An 11,814-nucleotide genomic window follows, 5' to 3' on the forward strand; every position below is an offset into this window, starting at 1 on the left:
CCTCAAGAAACATAAATCTCTCAATCTCTCTCCTCAGCTAATAAAAATCTTCCCAACGGATCCTCGCTGTTTGCACAACTAAGAAGAACCACGTGGTCACCACCACTCCCACTCCCACTCCGGCCCCCTCCCGTCCCCACTCAGACCCCTATGTCTCTGGACCAGGGTTCTCAACCTCTAACACAGCTGGAAATCACCGAAGGACCTTAGAGATCTGGATACCCGAGCCCTACCTGGGCAATTCCAATTTCATTGGTCTGGGGTGTGGTCCCTGAGCATCTAGGTTTTAAAAATTTCCCTGGGGGATTCTAATGGGCCACCAGCACATGGAACCCTCTGGTTTAGAAGGATGTCTCCAGCCCCCTCAAACTCACTCCACAGTCCCCACTGTCTCCCTTGGACCAGCCCCAATCCCCTACTATGTCTTGGACTCAAGCAAAATACCCCACCCTCTGCTTTGCTTCAAGAAGTCTTCCGAATCTGGCCCCCACTGTCTCTACAACTTAGGCAAACTCAACATAGCCATCACTCTCTCCTCCTCCATTAAGAAAAATTTCCTCCATGAGCTCCACGGAGAAGCTACTCACAAGAATCCCTTCCCCCAGACCCCCAGTTCCTCTCCATTCAGAAATCTCCTGATGTTTGACCCAGACTCCCACTGCTATCCAGGGAAAGTCCCCCACTCTGCCCAGCATCCCCCCCACCCCATTCCTCTGCCCTTCCACCATCTCCCATTGCCTCCAAATCCCCTAAATGGAGCTCTGGTTCCCTGTTATCTTCATCACACTGATGAACCCCCAAGTCTAGATCTCCCCGACTCACTTGGAGCTCCCACTCTCTTTAACTTACGAGAACCTCCCCCCTTCTCCCTAACCTGACTTCTCTTACACCACCAAGAATCCCCTTCCTCCACCAACATCTCCTGTACTCAGGAAAATTCCCTTCAGGAGCCCCACCACCTTCTCTTCTTGGGAACCCCCCCACAACTCCCCTTACTCTTTCTCCTGTGCTGAAGCACCTACTTTCTTCCAAATGTAAATGGAGCCCCCCATAGACAGTGCCCCTCAGAAAAATTTCATCCGGGAGACTACAAACTCTCTTTCCCATTCAGTAACCCCTGTGTCTGCTCATTTCCCTCTTCCACAGCATGCCCACCACCACACCCCCAGCCCTGCCTTCTCTACCCCAGCCCTCCTTCCGGGCACACGACCCTTACCTGCTTCCACCACTCACTGTTTCCTAGACTTCTTCCCCAAATCCCATGTTACAGTTCAGAGCATGGAAGACAACAGAAGGACCCCCCCACCCCCCCAACCGCCCCGGGTCCTAGTACCAGGGTGACCTTGGCCTTTTCCACCCCAATCAGCTGCCCCAGCCTGGGTCTGCTCCTAGGAGGGGTTGCTGAGAAAGGTTGTCTATGGGGGGTATCTCCATGGCAACTGGGCCTAGTGCCCCACACATGTGTTCCCTCCCCCACCTCCACTAGCCTGCCTACACGCAGCCCCTACCCGTGCCCATTCATCAGCCCACTGGACACTGGCATCCCCCAGCCCCCATCCTCGGTTCTGGCCCCTTCCTCTTTCAAACGCGGAGTTTCCTCTCCTCGGCTCCTGGTTTCTTCTCCCCCATCCGTACCCCTCGCCACCAGCACCAACGCCTCCACTGTCCTAGTAAATCTCTGCTTCCACCCCGGGGTGAGCCCATGACCCCGAGGTGTACCCCTCCCCCTGCTGGACCCCCCACAATCCAAGATAAGCAGGGGATGGAAATGGGGTGAGTGAGGGAAATTCTCCATCAAAAAAAGATTTGAAGATCTTTTCATTTTGTCGATTTGAGGGGCAATCTGTTTGGTTTTAGGGACTCTTCCTTTAGTCCATCTGTCAGCGGCAGCAAAAGAGGAGGGAGCAGGGGACCCCCAATTCTAAAGCTTCCGGATATGAGAGGGGTCGCCAGCCCTTCTCCCTCTGAAGGGGCTGACTCTTTCCTCCAGAATTAGGGGGGGTCACAGAGCCTTCCTTCTACACCCGCCCACCTCCGATTAATAAAAAGATCTGTCTCACCTCTGTTAACGATAGGTCAACTCTCCGATGCACTGGGGAGGGGACGATGAGCCCCCCTGTCTGCACCCCCCCAGAAAAACCCTTGTGGCTCCCACTTCTCACTGCTCCCCCTCCCCCAGCAGCGAGGGACCCAGGCGTCCGACCTGGTTGGGGGGGTGGAGATGAGGAGGCGTATGGGGATTGAGGGTGTTGAGGTGGGAGGGGATGCTGAGGGGCAGCTCTGAGCTCGGGCCCCAAGGGAGTGGGGGTCGGGATGAAAAAAAAAAAAGGTGAGGAGACAATTTGGTTCTCGTGTCGCTGGGTAAAGTGCGGAGCTGGAGGACGAGAGAGGGAGGGAGGAGGGAGGGGGGAGGGGAGCCGCTGAGGATGGGGGAGCCACAGAGAGGAGGTGGGGGGAGGGAAAGGATTGGGGGGCAGGGTCTGGGTGGCAGAAGGAAGCTGAGGAAAAGGAGAGAGAGAGACCCAGAGAGGGAGGGAGAGAGACAGAGAGAGACAAGGAGAAGCGGAAAGAGAGAAACCCAGAGACTGTGAAACAGAAATGGGGGAGGGAGAAATTTGGGGGAGGCAGCGGCTGGTAGCAGAAGGAAGTTGGAGAGAGACACACACAGAGAGAAATATCCAGAGAGAGAAGGGGACAGAGACAGAGACACAAAGAGAGAAACCAAGAGACTGGGGGACAGATGGGGGATGGGGTAAGGGAGAGGATGGGGGGGTCAGAATGGGATAACAGAAGGAAAGAAGAGACAGGGACAGAGTCATCCAGAGAGGGGGAGGAGAGACAGATGGGGAGAGACAGACAGAGACTGAGGGTGGGGGGAGAGAGAAAGGGAGAAAGGGAGAGAGAAATGGGGGGTGGGTGCAAGGTCTTAATAGAGAGAAGGATGCTTTAGAGAGAGAAAAAATGGAGAGAGACAGAGAGAGAGAGAACAGACAAGAGAGTAAATAATAAGAGAGATTTAGGGGAGAAGGCTCTGAGTGGCAGAGGGTGGCTGAACACGGAAAGGCAGGTGCGGAAGGAAAGAGAGAGACCCACAGAGAGGTGGAGAGCGCCTGACTGGGAGAGACCCCGGGAACGAGACACAGAGAGACACTGAGGAGGCATCAGAAGGAAGCTGGAGGAAAACAGGAGAGGGGCCAGGCTCCGATGGATGAAGGAGGTCAGAGATCCAGGACACCCGCGCCCCCTCCCCTACCACCTCCCTCGCCCCTGATCCCTACCCCCATCCCCATTTCAAAGCCACCACCCCACCCCCACTAGCCTCCATCTCTCCACAGCATCGCCTGCCGCCGCCACCGCCTCTTCCTGTCGTCATAGCAACAGGATCCAGGCGCCCAGCCAAGGCTGGCAGCAGCGCCGGAAATGAGGGGAGGGCCTTTCCAAAAGGACCCCAGGAGCTGTCCCCTTTCCCCAAATCCAAGGGACAGCTCCACCTCCCGGGGCCTTCCCACCCCCCACAACTGCCAAGGGCAAAGAGCCCCTGAGAACGAAATTCTCTTGTATTCAAGTTAGGAGGGTAGCAAGCCCTTAGTTCCACTGACATTTCATTCCCCCCCCCACCCGCCCCTTGCTCCAGGAGTGAGCATCTCCCAAGACAGGAACGAGAGTGAGGGGGCAAACAGGAGGTGCGAAACTGGAGTGGGAATCAGTCTTAAAGAAATCTGCTTGGGGCTGGACGGGACAGCTCTACAAGTTTGAAGAATAATGATTGTTGGAGTTCCAGAACTAGCCAGTGGGCAATGGGGTGGGAAAACTCGAAGCAGAAAATCTGAGATGAGAGTCAGAAAGTTCAGTCTTGGATTCAAGTCTCAGAGATGCCTGTAGCCAGTGGGTGACCTTGGGCAAAACATTTCCTCCTTTCTAGACTCAGTGATAACAGGAACAAATGGAGAACGGGGATAGAAAAGGTCTTTGCACACTGCTCTAGACAGACAATTATTTCAAAGACAGTGTCCTCCTGCAAATGCTATCCAAACCCAAAAGCTAGGTGTGACCATACTCTTGGGCTGGGGAGTTTGCATGCTTCGGTGTCTTGTGGAATTCTTACAGAATCCTTGCAATGGGGCACTGAGAGTCCCATATTACAGATGAGCAAACTGAGGCTTGGAGATATATGGCGAGCTGCCCAAATCACTCAGGGAATAAAAGGCAGACTTGGAGATGAAGCAGCCTCTTTGTGGGGCTTGACAGGGGTGGACAGCCAGAGGGGAACCTCAGAGCCATTTAACATGCCACTTTGGGTCCCTCGCCTCCCTTTTGGAGACTGGCAGAGACAGAGAAAACCTATATTTCTCACACATCCAGTCCCCTTCCCCTGGAGGAGCCCTACCCTGTACCCAGCATCTCTCATATCCACTGGAGTTTCTAGAGGTCAGTTACTTAATTCTCACCATGGCCCACGGGGGAGAGGAGTTTAGAGAAGCATTCTGACACCCCTTGTTTGGAAGCAAAAAAAAACACCAGCCTCAAGGGAAGGGGCCTGGAATTCATTCATTTGAGAACTATTTGTTCTGCCTCTGCTCTTTTGCCAGGGAGAGGGACGCAGCTGCGAACAGGCTCGGCCACGGACATAAACTGAGCTGCTGATATTACAGACTCAAAGTCATTTGCAGCCATTGACTCGGTCTCCTGGCTTCTGTCATTGGCCCCCGTTTCAAAGACTGAGACCAAGAGAGGTAAGCACATCACCAAGGTGGAAAGTAGCTACAATCAGAACAGAGGTTTCAGATCCCAGAGTCTGTGCTGTTTTCTCGGCTAATAATAAGCAAAAAAACCCAGAAACTTTATTATGAAACAAATAAAACAAGCCAGGGTTTCCAAGCCTCGGAACTAGTGATACTCGTGGGGTAATTCTCGGTCAAGGGGGGCGTTCTGCGCCAGATGCCAGGAGCAAGGGGTTATTATAAAAAGAAGTCAATCTGTCCCACCTCAAATCCTGTTCCTTTTTGGAAAAGCCTCTTAAAGTTTTTAGCTGTTTCTTCTCTGACTTACCTTACCATCCTTAAATAATAATTCTCTCCTGGATGTATCAGCCTTATACATCATGGATACTTTTTCTCTGATAGAGATAAGGATTTCACTCATTTTTCCCCTCCCTTCCTGCCCATACACATATTTTTAGTTTTTCTATTGGTTAGATTTGTGGCAATAAGTGACAGACTTTACATTGTGATTCCTTGTTTCAGAGGGCATATATCTGGTTTCTTTTTTTTTAAGACTTTATTTATTTATTTGACACAGAGAGAGAGATCACAAGTAGGCAGAGAGGCAAATGGGGGAGGATCAGGCTCCCCACCAAGCAGAGAACCCCACCTTGGGCTCCATCCCAGGACCCTGAGATCATGACCTGAGCCAAAAGCAGAGGCTTAACCCACTGAGCCACCCAGGCGCCCCAATAAATAAAATAAAAATTATTTTTTTAAAAAGATTTTATTTATTGGGGCGCCTCAGCCTCTACCTTCGGCTCAGGTCATGATCCCAGAGTCCTGGGATTGAGCCCCGCATCAGGCTCTCTGCTCAGCTGGGAGCCTGTTTCCTCTCTCTCTCTCTCTCTCTGCCTGCCTCTCTGCCTACTTGTGATCTCTGTAAAATAAATAAATAAAAATTAAAAAATAAAAATTAAAGATTTTATTTATTTATTTGAGAGAGAGAGCATGGGGAAGTGGGGGACAGAGGGAGAGGGAAAAGCAGATTCCCTCCGCTGAACAAGGAGTCCAATGTGGGGCTCGATCCCAGGACCCTGAGATCATGACCTGAGCCAAAGACAGACACTTAAGCAAATGAGCCACCCAGTGCCACCAAAGATTTTATTTTTTAAAAGAAATCTTAATACCCAATGTGGGGTTCAAACTTGCAACCCTGAGAACAAGAGTCACATGCTCCCCGAAACTGAGCCAGCTGGGTGCCCAGGTCGCATGTTTTTGCATCTCTTGGGCATATACTTAGGAGTGGCATTTCTGGATCCTGTTTAACGTTTTGGGAAATGAGATAGCATCTCTGGTGTTGTAGGATAGATACGTTGGACCCACTGATCAACAATTCAGTTCATGGAAAGGCTCTTCAGAAGGAGTGGCACAGAAGGTACAGGCCATGGCCCCGTTCAGATCTCATTCCTATACTTGCTGATGAATTCATGTCACATTACCCAGGGTCTCCCATGGGCTGGACCTAGAGATCTAGAGACTGTAAAATCAGAGAGAAGCCTGCTAAGCCCCTAGGCTCCAAAGGTCCTCTACCCTTAACTTCCCCTGTGGTCGGCAGAACTCTAAAATAACCCCCAACATTCTCCCTGCCCCCAGGCATACACACCCGTTAGAATTGCCTCCCCTTGGGGTGCCTGGGTGGCTCAGTTGTTAAGCCTCTGCCTTCAGCTCAGATCATGATCTCAGGGTCCCAGGATTGAGCCCCGCATCAGGCTCCCTGCTCAGCGGGAAGCCTGCTTCTCCCTCTCCCACTCCCCCTGCTTGTGTTCTCTCTCTCGCTGTCTCTCTCTCTCTCTCTGCCAAATAAATAAATAAATAAATAAATAAATAAAATCTTTAAAAAATAAAAAAATTGCCTCCCCTTGAGTATGGGCAAGTTTGTGAATAGAGTGAGGCATCATTGCCAGGAGTAGATTACATTATAGGGCAAGGTGAGGGGATGCACATGTAATTAAAGTCCCTAATCACCTGACTCCTGACTCGTAGTTAACCCAAAGGGAGGGTATCCGGGGTGGGCCTAACCTAATCAGGCGATCTCCTTGAAAAGGGTCGAGAAGTGGCAGAGACTCAGAGCAAGATTCTCCTGCCCTGCCCTTACAGAAGGCCACATGCTACACACCTGAGGATGGCATCTGCCGGATCTGCCAGCAAGAACACAGGAACAGCGTCTGTCATCCCAGGGAAATGATCTCTATCTCTATCCAAGGGAGCGTGAGAGGACCTCTCCCTAATGGAACTTCCCGATGAGAATGCCGCCAGCGGGCTTCTGGACTGAAGCCTTGGGAAACCACGAGCAGAAACCCCGTGCACTGTGCTGGCATCCTGAGCCACCGAAAGTGTGAGATTAATAAACACGTGCTGCTTTAGGCCACGGCGTCTGTGGGCATTTGTTACAACGGCCAGTAACTGATAGACTCTGGAAATGACATCGCACCGTGAAGGTCACACAGAGGCTGATCAGCCAAGGGTGCATCCATGTCCGCTCTCCATGCCTCCCTCTCACTCCCACAACCAGTCAGTCAGTCCCCGTGTGCAGACTCCTCTCTCTCCAGGATCCCTTCCATATCCATCCCCTTCTCTCTGTCCTGCTCTTGTCTGGACTGTCCCACCAGCCAGTGGATGCCACCAGTCTCCCTTCAGCCCGATTCTCCTTTGGCCCCTAAAGACTCCCTAACACTCAGAGTGGACCCTTTCCCTCTTCTGCTCAAAATTCTCCTATGGCTCCCTATTGTCCTCAGGAGAAAATACAAGCTCTTCACCTGTGTCCTTTGCCAGAAGCGCCAGTCTTGTCTTATGCCATCTCCACAGCTGCCTCCTGGAGCCTGGAGTGGTTTCCCCCACTCTGCTCAGCTCCTTCACACTTCTGAAGTTCCTGAGTGTGGCTCCCTCACCTGGAACCCCTTTCTATCTCTTCCATCTCTTGGAATCTTCTTCTGTCTCCCACATGAAGACTCAACTGAAATGCTTCCTCCTCTGGGAAGCGTTCCCTGACCTCCCAAGGCTGCATCAGAGGAAATAGCTGCACTTCCCCCATGCCCTGTCGTGCCTCCATTAGAGGAGGGTGACCACCTGGCATTGTGACCGGCATGTTAGTCTGTCCCCCCAGCAGAGTAGGGGCTGGTGCCCCTCACTCTCCTCCAGAGCCTGGTTTTGGTACTGCAGGTGCTGCACGGACGGAGGGACAGACGGATGCAGGAAGGAGTGAAAGACTCGGAGAACAAGGGGATACATATTCTAGGGTCCTCTGGCAGCCAATTACAACCTCCCATCCCTGTCCAACCCCTCTCCCGCCTCATATCCTGAGTATGCGTTCTCCCAGGTGTTTGAGTGTATCTTGTCAACAACAGCTGGGGCCTTTGTGTTTTCTCAAGAGGAACAGAGTGGTGGTGGCGTGTTTTCCCGCTGTACCAGGAAGAGAAGATCAGCGTTTCTAAAATGTCCTCATTCAGGGTGAAGTGGAAATATTCCAGTGCTGAGGAATCAGGTGGCCTGAGTTCTAATCCTTGCTTTTCCTTGCCTCCCCAAGGGACCCCAGAACCAAATCCCTGTGCTCTGGGCACTTTGTGCTCTTGTCTGTAAAGGGGATGGGGAGGGGGGCAGTGATCTCGCTCCAAATGGGATGTCCTGGGATGATGACTCAAAGTCACACATCCAAGGAATTCTGGCAGGATTTTGGGGTGTCTGTGAAGCCGAACATTGCCTCTGAAATTTTGTGAATGTAGGTACTCTTCTCTGGAGACTCATAGCTTTCATCCGGTTCTTGAAGGGACCCCTAATCTCCTGCAAGTTAAGATTCACTGTCTATTGACAGATTGAACAAAATCTCATTTGTGTCAGTAAAAATAAAAATTTTTTTAAAAAGCAAGGGAGAATACATGAATGCAAAGTTATTGTCTAACGCAGGTTTCCTCATCCTGAGCACTAGTCACATATCGGACCAGATCATTCTTTGTGGTGGCATCAGAGAGCATCCCGTAGGTACCATTCCCTGGCTGCTACCCACCAGAGGCCAACAGCACCCCCCAACTGTGATACACCTAAAGCTGCCCACCCCCCAGGGGTGGGGGGGTTGGGATCAGTGAGAAGATGAAAGGCACTTTTTTCTTTTGGTCCTCTGCTGCTTAAATTTGAAATTCATGACTAAACATTAAAAGTATAATAAAAATGAGTTTAGGGGGTGCCTGGATGGCTCAGTTGGTTAAGTGACTGCCTTTGGCTCAGTTCATGACCCTGGAGTCCTGGGATCGAGTCCAGCATCCAGCTCCCTGCTCAGCAGGGAGCCTGCTTCTCCTTCTGATCTTTCCCCTCTCGTGCTTTCTCTCTTCTCTCTCTTTGAAATAAATAAATAAAATAAAACTAAATTTTAAAAATGAGTTATTGCTAAAATAAGTTGACCTCCATTCAAGGGACACACACAGCTGTTAAAAAAAATGGGGAGAATCTCTACATTTGAAAAACAGCAGAGATGTTTAATGTGTTTACTCTCAGAACCCCTCTATGGGCTTAAAAATGCCAAGGGAGGGGCGCCAGGGTGGCTCAGTGGGTTGAAGCCTCTGCCTTCAGCTCAGGTCATGATCCCAGGGTCCTTGGATTGAGCACCTCATCCAGCTTTCTGCTCAGTGGGGAGCCTGCTTCTCCCTCTCTCTGTCTGCCTCTCTGCCTACTTGTGATCTCTGCCTGTCAAATAAATAAATAAAATCTTTTTTAAAAATGCCAAGGGACCTCCAAAAACGTTGGTTTCTGCGTGTTATGTCTGTGGACACATAACATACTCAAAATTCAAACGGGGGAGACTTAACAACCTGTATTAATTTCAGTAAAATAATAAAATCATTGAATGTTTACCTAGACAACTCATTTTAGTGAAAAATAATTGTATTTTCCCAAGTGCACACAAAAATACAGTGGTGTTGGCTTATATTTTTGAGAATCTATACAGTGTTTGGTCTACCAGAAGAAAGTGGGGTTCTCATATCTCCTTCTGCATTCAATTTATTCTGATAGCACCCATTGTATAGATACAAAAAGACCCTGGGCCCTATACACGCATGAGAGACTGAAAGTGACAATGGCAGACCATATCTCAGTATTCTTGTAAAAATGGTTTTGACCTCATGGACCCCTTCATCAGGTCTCAGGGAGGCCCCAGGGTCCCTGTGCCACACTTTGAGAACTACTAACATGTGTGGTATTATTCTGTAAATTAACTGAGTGGGGTAATGTGGTGTAAGAATGTGATAGTTGGGGGACGCCTGGGTGGCGCAGTTGGTTGGACGACTGCCTTCGGCTCAGGGCATGATCCTGGAGTCCCGGGATCGAGTCCCACATCAGGCTCCCAGCTCCATGGGGAGTCTGCTTCGCTCTCTGACCTTCTCCTCGCTCATGCTCTCTCTCACTGTCTCTCTCTCTCAAATAAATAAATAAAAAATCTTTAAAAAAAAAAAAAAAGAATGTGATAGTTGGGGCATCTGGCTGGTTCTGTCAGTAGATTCGGCTTGGAGTTCAGGCTGAAGCTGCCGTTTTTTTTTTTTTTTTCTTTTTTAAAGATTTTATTTATTTATTTGACAGACAGAGATCACAAGTAGGCAGAGAGGCAGGCGGGGGAAGGGGGGAGCAGGCTCCCTGCTGAGCAGAGCCCTATGGGGGTGGGGGGGCTCCATTCCAGGATCCTGGGAACATGACCTGAGCCAAAGGTAGAGGCTTAATCCACTGAGCCACCAGGTGCCCCAAGCTGGAGCCTTCTTAAAACAAATAAAACTATGATAGGTAAACAGATGGAACATTGTGGCTCAACATACTCAGAGTATACAGCTCAGTGGTTAAGTGTGATCAGTTCAGGAAACCCCCACGTTTCAAATCTTAACTTGACCGCCTATAAGCTGTGAGACCAGGAAAAGTTTACTTTACCTCTCTGCATCTCCAGGATCTCATTTTATAAAAATGGGATGAAAAGAAAAGCACCAGTTTCCCTGGGCTATTGGATACAAAGTGGCTGGCACATAGAAAGCAGTCAATAAATTATGCAATTAATTTATGCAAACTGTCGTTATTAAGTGTCCTTGAAAAACAATAAGGTAGCATTATATAACTGATACTGAGTACTCTTCGTAATACATGGCCCTGTGAAACTGGGAGGGGCAGAACTCTGTGTACACAACGATAAACGCCATGTCAAAACTACCTGTATGCACTATGTATTCAGTTGTATGTGGGTTTAAACCCAGGGGGCTCCTGGGTGGTTCAGTGGGTTAAGCCTCTGCCTTCAGCTCAGGTCATGATCCCAGGGTCCTAGGATTGAGCCCCTCATCCAGCTCTGCTCAGCAGGGAGTCTGCTTGTCCCTCTGCTCCTCCCCTCACTTGTTCCTTCTCATTCTCTGTCTCTCTCTCAAATAAATTAATTTACAAATAAATAAAGATAAAGAAATCTTTAATCTTTAAGATCCCATTCCATTTTCAAAAATGTAAAAAACAAAACAACCAAACCAAACAAAACCAAAAATCTTGGTTAGTTCTTTTTTTAAAAAAGAACTTAAACTTTAGGACATTAGGTTTGTTAAGTTTTGGACAAAATGAGCAAATATCCAGCAAACATCCAGCACTTGCTCCAAAACTGTCCTTTCTGCAGTCAAGACAGACAGCACCAATCGACAGGGATGGCAGACAGCACCAATCAACCCAAGCAAGATTAGTGGGACATCCCTTCCCACTGAGCAGACAGATATTAAAAATCCATCTTCACACCATGTTCCAGGCAGCCAGTAGGAATTGATTCCTCTTGACAAAGGAGCTGAAACCTCTTTGCCAACCCAGATCTCAAACATGACCTCCAGAAATTCCTGAAACCATTGGAAATGACTCAGAATATTTCCCTCAGGGAATCTGATCCTGCTGAATCGTCTTCTTCCCTGCTAACCTGCCCCCACCACTCTCCCTGTTCCAGAGGGATTTGGAGTCCTTCTGCCCATCCCCCCTCCTTTTTACAGAAAAAGAAACTGAAGCCCCAGAGATTAAAAGACTTCTCAAGGTCACAGGATGAATTTGCATCGAAGTCATG

At 49.6% G+C, this 11,814-nt stretch overlaps 1 long non-coding RNA gene across 2 annotated transcripts; it reads left to right on the top strand.

Moving 5' to 3' along the window:
* The first annotated feature begins 2,839 nt into the window (after window positions 1–2,839).
* LOC122913845 lies at window positions 2,840–7,129 on the top strand. Of its 2 annotated transcripts, none has more exons than XR_006385749.1 (3): window positions 2,840–3,217; window positions 4,590–4,733; window positions 6,808–7,129. It is a non-coding gene; the product is annotated as an uncharacterized LOC122913845 (long non-coding RNA). The 2 variants fall into 2 exon arrangements; XR_006385750.1 differs by having other exon boundaries at window positions 6,861–7,129.
* Window positions 7,130–11,814: the final 4,685 nt, after the last annotated feature.

Source organism: Neovison vison, chromosome 7 (genome assembly GCF_020171115.1).
Source record: "Neovison vison isolate M4711 chromosome 7, ASM_NN_V1, whole genome shotgun sequence".
In the NCBI taxonomy this organism is placed as follows: domain Eukaryota; kingdom Metazoa; phylum Chordata; class Mammalia; order Carnivora; family Mustelidae; genus Neogale; species Neogale vison.